Consider the following 11,564-nt stretch of genomic DNA (forward strand, 5'->3'; position numbering starts at 1 on the left):
TGAACCCCAAGATAAGTATTCAATTTTTTTTTCTTTCATGCGATTATTTCTAACATATTTATAAGATTACTTCTTTGTTGTTTTATATGTCCCTCCCCCACGGTATAACCCCTGCTTTCACTGTATTTGCTGTTGGTATAATTTTTGGAGGGGGAGGGAAAAAACAAATTGTTTAAATAGAGATACAGGTGGGCCCATTGCAACAATGAGATGTACAAGAGGTTATGTCGAAAACCAAACTTTACAACTTTGGCTATGGAGGGGCGGAGGATTGGGTGGGGGGGGGGAGAGGAGGGGATGGGGAGGGATGGGAAGTGGAAACAAAGGAGGAGGCAACAATGCTTGATAAGAAATGTACTCATTATCTTGCCCATGTAATTGTAACCCCTCTGTACAATATTTTAACAATAAGAAAAGAATTCTTAGAAGCCATTGGTTAAAAACTTAGTAAAGAACTGCCCCAAGTACCCAAGGAATATATTTTGATGATACAATTTAAATACTTAAACTTCAACAGAGAAGCAAAAAGTTTAAAAACTATTACACAGTAAAGAAATAAATCAGAACATATTACTATAATAATCATTAGACAAATTTTTAGTGGTAGTCAAATATGTAAGAAATGAGGCAATTTGCCATTCGTTTGCACTTTAGAAGTGAGAAAGAATTTTCTAGATCCTTTTAAATATATCGTAAGTTTAACGAAGAAACTATTCTGTCACATCATATGATAATCAGATAAAGATTATATTAGAGCAAACAACAGATTCTACTATGTTTTGGATGTTAAGGTATATACATATTTTGGTGGGGATTTCAACTTGGTGTATTGTTCTTGCTAGGCTGGCATCATATCAGTTGTTAATTTTAGGATAGGGGTTCCTTTTCCACAAGAACATGCACCTGATCTGTTCTTTTAGTTTTCCCATCATCAAAGGCATCAGAGTTGCACTCTCTACCAGACCATCAGTCCTGCAGTCCTTCCAATTTTAGTCTCTAGATAGTGCAGGATGGTGGAAATGATCCAATGCACCCAGTTATAGATTAAGGAAGTCCACTAAAATGTGGCCTGGGTTCTGTTCTCAAGCCTCCTAAGTAGTTTAGAGTACAGTTGGGAGCCCTGCTGCCAAGCAGTAAATATTTTTAAGCAATTAGACATATATGACTTAGACTTGTGATTACCTCAGGAAAAGTATAAAACAGCAGTGAAGCATAGAGGACAGGCAACATTTTAAATAGCTACTCAGAGATTGAATCAGCTTAGCTAGCTACTCAGGAGGCTGAGATATGAAGACCACTGTTCAAAGCCAGTCCAATCATGACAATACATGTGATTATCTCCAAAGAACCATAAGTGGAGTAGTGGCTCAAGTGTTAGACTACTATCCTTGACCACAGAAACTTTGGGATAGTGTCTAGGCACTATCAAGCCTCAGCAATGAATAATGCATGCATGAGCAATGCACATGCGTGTGTGTGTACACGCACATGTGTGCACGCACACACACACACACACACACAAATGAGTATTTCAATGCAGAGTTCTTTATTTTTTTACCTTGCTGTACTTTATTTCCCTGTATCAGTCCACCAATTAACAAAGTCAGCTAAGCACCTATTTACATAAAACTCATCATGTTTCTCTAAAGTCTACTCTCTTTTTGGAAGCCTGCTTTTATTTGACATAAAAGTAAATTATTCAGGAGTTCAAGTAATCTCCCTCAACTCTGTAGTGTTAGCTGATTTTTTAGGCTCTCCCTAGCAATATGATTCTGTGAAACCCTGCATCAAGCAGCATATTTCATTTACGAGAAGGGAAGCCTCTGTCAAACAATTAGTAATAGGTTTTTCTTCTCCTGGCAAGCATCTGAGTTTTATTATATTGGTATAATTCATGATAAGTCTGTGAATGCCAAAGAGTGCTCTTAAAATAAACTGACCCTTCTCAGTGATTAGCATTTGTATACCATTCATAGATATGAAGATGTTTAAATATTACTGAAATTGCTTTGGAATAAATAAAGTTCACCTAGACTATCTTGAGAAAGAAGAATTGGTTTCTCAGCACTTTAGGTAAGAACTTGAGTGAAAGAAACGAAAGGAAAGGTGAGGAACGACTGAATACATATATTCAAATGAAACAAATCAACCCAAGTAAAACAAGTTAATTCAGTACTCAAGAACCTGCAGGAAATGCAAAGATTTATTTAAAAAATCAGCTATGATAAGCTTATGAAAAAACTGACTATATGGGAGTCTACTGTTGTGAGGATAGTGGTTAAAGCCCAGACTGGACATAAAGATCTGTACACAATGCCAGACACCTGTTATTCTAAATTCCAGGAAGAATAACATCAAGTGGACTGAGCCCATGATCATATACAAGTAGGAAGCCAGATTCTATCTGAAAATTAATCTGGATAATTTAGGGCTGGGGGCATGACAAACTGGTAAGAACACCCATTTAGGAGACACAAGACACTAAATTCAAACTCTAATATTATGGATGTTAAAGAAAAAAGCTATGACTTCAAAGAATTGGAATAATTGTAAGATTTGAGTATTTGTGTGGAGAAAAATCCATTAGAGAGATAGAGTGAACCCATGTTGCAATGCTTTCTACTTAAGTGATAATGTTATGTGGTACTCCAGACATAACAGAGTTACTTTGCAAAGGTAACTGAGCATGGATGTGCATTTGGGTGATGAAAATACTCTATTTACACAGGTATTAGTTAAATACATTTTTTTTGGTAGATTGTAGTTTTTGAAATAAGAGGCTGGGTGATATCCCCAAGCATTTTCTCCACATGTGACCACTTAATTTATTATTATTATTTTTTTTTTTTGTCGGTCTGGGCCTGGGCGCTGTCCCTCAGCTCTTCAGCTCAAGGCAAGCGCTCTACCACTTGAGCTACAGCGCCACTTCCGGTTTTCTGGTGGTTTATTGGAGATAGGAGTCTCAAGGTCTTTCCTGCCTGGGCTGGCTTTGAACCGCGATCCTCAGATCTCAGCCTCCTGAGTAGCTAGGATTACAGGCGTGAGCCACCAGCGCCCGGCCACTTAATTTATTTTTAATTAATTAATTACTTAATTAGTTTGATGCTAATACTAGAGCTTGAAGTCAGGGTCTGGCTCTGTCCCAGAATTTGTTATTTTTTTGTTTTAGTTTTCTCAAGGCTACCATTTCACTGCTTGTACCGTAGCTCCATTCCTAGCTTTTGCTGGTTACTTTCAAATCAAAATCTCATGGACTTTTTTTTCTTGGTCTGGTTTCAAACCACAATTCTCAGATTTCTTCTTTCTGATTAGCTAGGATTAAAGCCATGATCCACCAGTGTGGCTTCTAATTTTTCCTCTATACTTATTTAATGCACATATTAAGGTAATAATGTAAAACTAAGAGTATAGAAGAAAGATGTACAGTCATGATATTGTCCTGTCACAAATTCAAGTTAGTAATGTAAATTTCTTCCTAAGTCCATACAAAAAAACACCATAATATAGTGTAAGAGAACTCATTATTGAACAGATGAGCTTTAAGAGCTTTCTAATAGATCCATTATTTATTGTTACTCAACATTAGGAAAAATGTATAATGCAGTAAGTAAAATAGAAGACCTTTGGAAGACTACTTAAATTCCTTGTTTTTCTAAAGACACTTGTTTTCATCTAAAAAAATAGGCTTGTCTATTGTCTTCATGTGATTTTGATGATTGAAGATGCTTAATGAAAAGTCAAAATGTATTAGTAGTCCTTTGTTATCAATTCTGACTTTTTCTTTTTGGAGAATATAATGATCAAAGCAATAGTTCAGAATCAGCAAGCAAGAGTTCAGAATCATGCTTCCAGTGCAAGTGGGTCACCAGTAAGTAATCCTCAATACCAGTTTCCACAAAGTTTTCTCACAGATAAAATCGGCCTGCCTTTTCTAGCTGCTTTCCTAGCCTGTACCTATTCCTTCATTGTACAGGAAAAGTGTGATTCAACTGATTTCAGTCAGATCTGTTACTAGTACTATCAAGGATTTAGATTCTTATGTAGGCTATTAAAAAGGTATTTACTAATTTCAAGTAAATACATAAATTCTATTTCCATCTTTTTTAAAACAAATTTCTGCTTGTTCTATAAATTGATCAGAGGCATGGATTTTGTGGATAGCTCATCTCTCTCTTTCATGGCTCTCATAGATAATATGATTACTCCATAATTATCCTTATTTATATTGTTTTATATTTTGGGTTGCATCATTTCACTTTCTGCACTGCCATTTCCCAAATCATTTATATAGGAGGCATTATTTCACATTTTCTCATTCCTAGTATAAGTTCCACATGAAGACACCACTGGTCCTCATTTTCAGTCTGTACCTTTGAATATGGAGGAACATCTTTCCTCTGCTCTGTATTTATTCCCTAATCTCCAGTTAGAATAATTTTGAATAGTAAAAATGGAAAAAGAAAATAAATCATGGTGAAATAACATACGCAGAAAATTCACCAGATATTTCTGACCAGTTCAACCAACATGAACTATTAGGGAAATACATGGACACCTCATTTCCACTAGCACTCAAAGTATTTGGTTAGGAAATTCTGATGAAGATGAGGAACAAGATGAAAAAGTGAGGAATGGTAACAATTGCAAGAAAAAAAATGGAGAAGGATCCAAGCAAATTTCTTCTTTGGGCTGCTGAAAATAACCAGCTTACTACAGTGCAGAGAATACTTTCCAAAAAGGCCACTCATGTGAATACTAGGGATGACTATGAGTATACCCCTCTTCATCGGGAAGTCTACAGTGGACACTTAGACATTGTCCATGAGTTGGTGGCTCAAGGGGCACATGCAATAACTGTAGATGGCTGGACACCCCTGCACAGTGCATATACGTGTAATAATACCAGAGTGGCTTCTTTCTTCTTCATGATGCAGATAACAATGCCCAAACTAGAGGCTTCTTGACCCCCTTGCATCTTGCTGCTGGAAATTGAGATAGCAAAAATACACTGGAACTGTCACCAATATGTCAAACCAGGTCTGAAGATCCACTTGGAAGAAACTGCATTTGATATTATAGTATTATATTTCTTTGGGATAAAACGACAATGTTGTCTAATTTCAAAAGTTGCGTAAAGGTTATGCTATGTAAAGGCCTTTCTAAGGTGAAAATTTAATACATTGATGTCAAAGTAACTTTTAATTATATGAATTACGTGTATTGTTACACTTGTAATTTTGTAACCAACCAACTTTTTAATAGCTGTTTTTCATTTCTTGCATCTGAAGAATGAAAAATTTTGAATACTTCACAAATTTTCATATCATCGTTGTACAAGTGCCATGTTAATCTCTGTATTGTTGTAATTTTGGTATACAAGCCGCTGAAGAATGTAGTATCCTGTAAATTTAAGTAGTTAATGATGAAATATTTATACAGGCTTATATGCTTAGGTGCCTATTTGTAACAAGGGAACCTTATTGTTCCTAAAAATGCTATTAATCTTATTTCCCTAAAATTCTGTGAATAGTTGAAAAAAATATGTTGTTCAGTTGATTGCTCACATTTGCAATCTTTTTGTCAATGACTATTTTAAGTCTTTTTCATTTAGAATCTGATCATACTTTCAAGTATTTATAGCTAAGTCCAAAGGAGACGGCTTTTTCAAGTACTTATTTATCCAACTGTGTTAGCTCTGTGAAGCCAATGGATTCAAAGTAAGCCTTGTTTAAGAGCTACTTCTAAATATATGGAGCTGAAATTTTCCCAAATGAGGTCTTATTGGCACAAATGTCTACCTGACCCTTTACCCTTCTTCCATGAAAGAACAGACCAACCAGAATATCTTACTCTGAGAGCATAGATTGTATTACTGGAACAAAACTAATCTTAGTTACAGGGATCATAGAGAGATGAACAGTTTAGCCAGAACTGTTCATACTAGAAGGCATTTTATCAAAATATGATTGTTTATGATACCTACCATTTCAAAAGTAGCTAAAGCCAAGAAGGTGAAAAATTGTTCACATGCATGATTACCTAATGTCTTGACCTGTCTACCTTCCAACCAGGCAGGAACTTACACTACTGCCATTTTATCACCAAATATTTTCATAGTTGCAAGAGAAGTCCATATATTTCTCTTCATTATTAGGCCTTAAATTGGTAATGATTTTTATTTTTTTTATTTTTATTGTGAACATAATATACAGAGGGGTAACAATTACATGGGCAAGATAATGAGTACATTTCTTATCAAGCATTGCAGCCTCCTCCTTTGTTTACCCTTCACATGCCTTCCCTGCCTCCCCCGACCCCACCCAACCCTCCTCCCCAACAAAGTTGTAAAGTTCGTTTTCGACATGACAACTTGTACTTCTCATTGTTGCAACGGGTCCACCACTATCCTTAAACGACTTGTTTTTTCCCTTCTCCTTTACAAATTATACTGATATCAAATATAGTGAAAGCAGGGGTTATAATGTGGAGGAGGGACATAGAAAGCAACAAAGAGATAATCTTATAAGTGCGTTAGAAACAAATGCATGAAAGAAAAAAAAATCTAAATACATATCTAAGGGTTCATTTTCCTAACATCACATTATCTGACCTTTTCTGCTTGACTAATACATATACTAGATATTGCAAATAAGAGAAACCATGGGACCTATGTTTCTTTGGGCTTGGCTTACTTCACTTAATATAATTTTTTCCAAGCCTTTCCATTTCCTAACAAATGGGTCAATGTCATTCTTCCTGATGGAGGCATTGAATTCCATCCTGTATATATACCACATTTTCTTGATCCATTCATCTACTGAGGGGCATCTGGGTTGGTTCCATATCTTAGCTATGGTAAATAATTCTGCAATTAACATAGGTGTGCTGGTAGCTATAGTGTGGTCTTGTTTGTAAACATTTGGGTAAATGCCCCAAAGTGGGATTGCTGTGTCATAGGGGAGCTCTATGTGAAGTTTTGTGAGAACCTCCATACTGCTTTCCAAAGTGGTTGAACAAGTTTACACTCCCACCAACAATGCAGTAAGGTTCCCTTCTGTCCACATAACCTCCAGCATCTGTTGTTATTAGAGTTCTTCATTTTGCCATTCTAACTGGGGTGAGGTGGTATGTCAATGTTGTTTTGATTTGCATTATCACCCTGCATCAGAATCAACTCCAAATGGATCAAAGACCTCGGAGTCGAATCAGACACTCTGAAAACATTACAGGATGGAATAGTAGAAACCCTAGGTCTCCTTGGCGCAGGCCGAAATTTTCTTAATAGAGTCCCGGAAACACAACAAGTCAAAGAAAGGTTGGACAATGGGATTGCATGAAGTTGCAGAGCTTCTGCATGGCAAAGGACATAGCTAGCAAGATCAATAGAAAGCCCACGGATTGGGAGAAGATCTTCACTAGCCATACAATGGACAAGGGTCTCATATCTAAAATATACTTGGAACTCAAAAAATTAAATCCCCAATAACAAATACTCAAAGAAACAACTGCCCAATATATAAATGGACAAAAGACCTAAAGAGAAACTTCTCAGAAGAAGAAAGAAGGATGGCCAATAGACACATCTGAAGAAAAGCTCAACCTCCCTAAATTGGTAATGTTTTAACCACAGTGTTTCTTCTTGCCTCCAGGCTGTAAATCTACAAATGGTAAAGCTTTAGATTTAACTCTACCAAACACTGAGGTAGAGATAATGGAATAATACTTTAAAACAGAGTTGCCTTTGATACCCTAACCACAACCGAACAATGCAAAACATGAACCTTTTAATTATATTACATATAGTTATGTATTCTACATTTATATGTGATGATTTTATATTTCACACTATGAAACTTAGTAGACTTAATTGATAATTTGACAAATAAATTGATATTTATTCCAATAAATAGAATTAGAATATAAATAATTAGGTTTAGAATATATATCAGAATATAAAATGTATCAATGCAATATTTTAGGTACAAACTTGTGATACCTTCTAAGTGAACATGGCTTTCTGAATTCACATTGCAAAAAAAGAGTGTTGTTTTCCTCGAATCTATATGGGATTTTATTCTGCTGCTCTGTTTATTGTTTTAACTTGCTGGTCCCAAACTGTTTTTCTCCATATTTCTGAAGCATTCCTACTGATTATGCCCAAATTTTGCTGATATGATGTCTAAAAAATACTTCTCTTCTGTAGGACCCATGGGTCCTAGGATCTCAGGTCCCATTACCTGTATCATCAGATAACAGGGGCAAGACTTCTCACCTAGGCCCATGCAACATGCCAACAGAAAGTAATTGAAGAGCTATCTGGTCGTTAATTGGACATAATCAACTCCCAGGCTTTCCTGCATGGTCTGGCTTGTATGTCCTGCTCAGCTTTCTCTCTCAAAGCTGGAGCTCTACCGTCTGGGCCACTGCTCCACTTCGGGTTCACTGGTGGTTCATTGTAGATAAGAGTCTCACCGAGTTTCCTGCTCAGCTGGCTTTGAATGGCGATCTACTGAGGAGGCTTCAAGTGGCTTTTCTCAGGAATTTGCAGAGCAGCCGCTTCACACAAATCTTTAGTCTAAATCTCGAGAGGTACTAGAGAAAAACAGAAACAGGAAGATGCTTCTAGTGTGTTCTAGATACTTAAATTTGGGGACACAAAACACTCATAATGATTAGATCAATTTATATGCAAAAGGAGCATTGCAGACAGTATGAGGATCACTCCAGATTTCGGTCCTCTCATCCTGAGACAGTAAATTCACTGCAGCTCAATGCTAAGTGACAGAACTGACATATCCTGTGGATATTTGCTCCAAAATACTGTGACACTCTTTTCTCACGTTTGGCCTCAAACCTGTGACCAGAGAAGAAGATGAGGAGAGAAAGCAACTATAATAAACATTGAGTAGTTTACTTATAAATTCAAACCATTGGAATGACCCTGCTAAGAAGTCAGATTGTCCAGATTAAAAAATGAAGAAGAAAGGAAAGAAGGTGTCAGTGGCTGCTGATTGTAATCCCACCTCCTTAGGATGCTGAGATGAAGAGAATCTTAGCTTGAATCCAGCCAGTGTAAGAAAGACTATGACACTGTTACTTCTAAGAGATCACAAAAAAACCAGAATTGAGGCTATGACTCAAGCTTCATGTACTACCCTTGAGCAAAAGGAGCTCAGGGACAATGCCTAGTCTCATAGTTCAACCTCAGGACCTGCCCCCTCAAAAAGAGCCTGTACTTCCATGTCATTGTCTATGTATGGATGTATTCCTATAGGTGAAGCTCCAGAATAGCTATGATGAATGGCACCAAGTTAGGAAATTTGTATTCAATACAATAATTTCATAACACAGAGATGACTTCTTTCAAGACACTGCATGTTCCAGGGAACCCCTCCTCACTGTTCCCAGTGTAACCTGAGGGTTTCTCTGCATCCCAGGCCTGCTGGAAGAAGTCTCTCACATTGTGTGGACAGGCAGACAAAAGGCCTCACACCTGTACAGCTGGGTAACAAACAATTCCACCTGAGCCAGTTAGTGAGGATGAGTGTGGGCGTGCTCTGAAAGTCAGGAGAAAAGGGTCTCTTTGTACCCCAAGCTATCTCTTTCCCCAGTGCTCTGTTTTTACAGGAAGCTTTCATTTATGCCTCTGTCCATGGCAGATAAAGTTATGTGCACTCATCCTGCCTTTGTGAGACTATGTTTTTGTGTTCAGATAAAGTGCTCAATATAACTCAGGAGTACTTCTGGCAGACAACTAGGGCACTGAACCTAATGAAATGTTTCATTGCCAGCAATGATGGGCCTATGATGCCTCCCCTAGGTTTGGGAAATCCAAGCACATGTTGGATATCACAAAGCTTCCTGTCATCTAGGGCAGGTGAAGCTCATCAGGTTTTGAAACCTTTGACCTCTCCTTGTTGGGCCTTGGGTGGCTAGGTTTTGATCACAAGGCCTATGTACTGAGGAGGAGCACAGTGCAGAAGCCCAGTGCTTTACCATTTTGTGTAACAACATCACTTCTGGTCTGTGAGTGTGTGTGTTTGTGTGTGTGTGTGTGGGGGGGGGGGGTATGTGTGCACGCACACACATACATGAGTCCTGGAGCTTGAAATCAGGACCTGAGCACTGTACCTAGTTTCTCTTGTAGAAGGATAGCCTTCTCCCACTGGAGCCACAGAGCCACTTCAGGGTTTTTCCAAATGATATGGTCCTGAGAAATCAAGCCCAGGGTTTCATAGGTGCAAAGCACTCTATCCCTAATGCACTTTCCCAGGCCTCTACCTCAGGTTTGTTAGTGTTTTCTGTCTTTTGTTGTTGTTGCTGCTGTTGTCAGTTGTAGGAGTTGAAGTCTGGGCCTGGGTGCTTTCCTTGAGCTCTTCAGCTCAAGTCTTGTGCTCTACCACTTGAGCCACAGAGCCACTTCAGGTTTTCTGGTGGTTCATTGGAGCTAAGTGTCTCAAAGTCTTTCCTGCCCAGGCTTGATTTGAACCATGATCCTCAGATCTCATTCGCCTGAGTAGCTAGGATTACCAGCATGAGGAAAAGCACCCTGCTTCCACTTCAGGTTCTTAGTGGTGAATTGAAGATAATAGTCTCATGGGACCTTTTATGTCTGGGATATTTTGGAACCCAGATCTTCAGATCTCAGGTTCCTGAGAAGGCGGGATGACAGACCAGCTACTGACCACTTGGCCGTGGCTTCTGCTGCAAGGGGGTCCATGGTTCCAAGTGGTGAAGTGCTAGCCATGAGCCCTAGAGGTAAGGGTCAGCACCTAGAACCCGAGTTCAAGGTTCATAAGAGAAAAAAAAGAAAATGTTTGTCCGCAGAAGACAATTCACTAGTCTTCAGTAATATATAATTTTGTACTTCCCATGGGAACATATCTGAGCCTCAATATTCTTGTCTGCATAATCATCTCAGTTGTGGATCCCTTACAAGGGCACGATGTAAGAATGCACCCTGTGAATGACACAGTACATGTCACTCTTTGCAGGACTCAGCACACAGCATCTTGTGAAACACTTAGCACCCAATGCAGGACTCAACACACTGCACCCTGTGAAGGACTCAGCACATAGCTCTGTTCCACAAGCTGTCATTAAAATTAGGGTGCTTTCATCAATATCACCGTTCTTCAAGGAAAATTTCACAAACCATACAAGTTCACATCTAATGGTTTAATGGGGTGGTTTTTACTTGGGGAAGGTAGTCATGGGGCTTGAACTGAAAGCATGGGGATACTATTCTAATAATATTTGCTCAAGGCTAGAGCTCTATGACTTGGAGCCACATTTTGAAGAGTCTCCTAGACATCCTGCCAGGACTGGGGTTTAAACACCCCGAGCAGCTAAGATGACGGGCGTAAGCCAGGATGACATGGGTAACCCATGGAGCTAGGTTGCAGTGGTTTACATGTGGCTAAGTCAGGTTAGGTGGCAGCTGTCAGCACCACGCACCTAGCTTGCTCTGTAATGAGGTATTTGAAGTTCTGTCCTTCTATAATTGCAGTTAGAACATCCTACCTTTTTTTGGTGGCAGTCCTGGGGCTTGAGTAAGAGCCTAA

The 11,564-nt window shown here is 38.5% G+C and overlaps 1 pseudogene; it reads right to left on the minus strand.

Annotated features, from left to right (window-relative positions):
* Positions 1-5,292: 5,292 nt before the first annotated feature.
* LOC122118406 lies at positions 5,293-5,393 on the minus strand (annotated as a pseudogene).
* Positions 5,394-11,564: the final 6,171 nt, after the last annotated feature.

The sequence above is a fragment of the Dipodomys spectabilis genome, unplaced genomic scaffold, assembly GCF_019054845.1.
Source record: "Dipodomys spectabilis isolate Male_0828 unplaced genomic scaffold, ASM1905484v1 ptg000149l, whole genome shotgun sequence".
NCBI lineage: Eukaryota > Metazoa > Chordata > Mammalia > Rodentia > Heteromyidae > Dipodomys > Dipodomys spectabilis.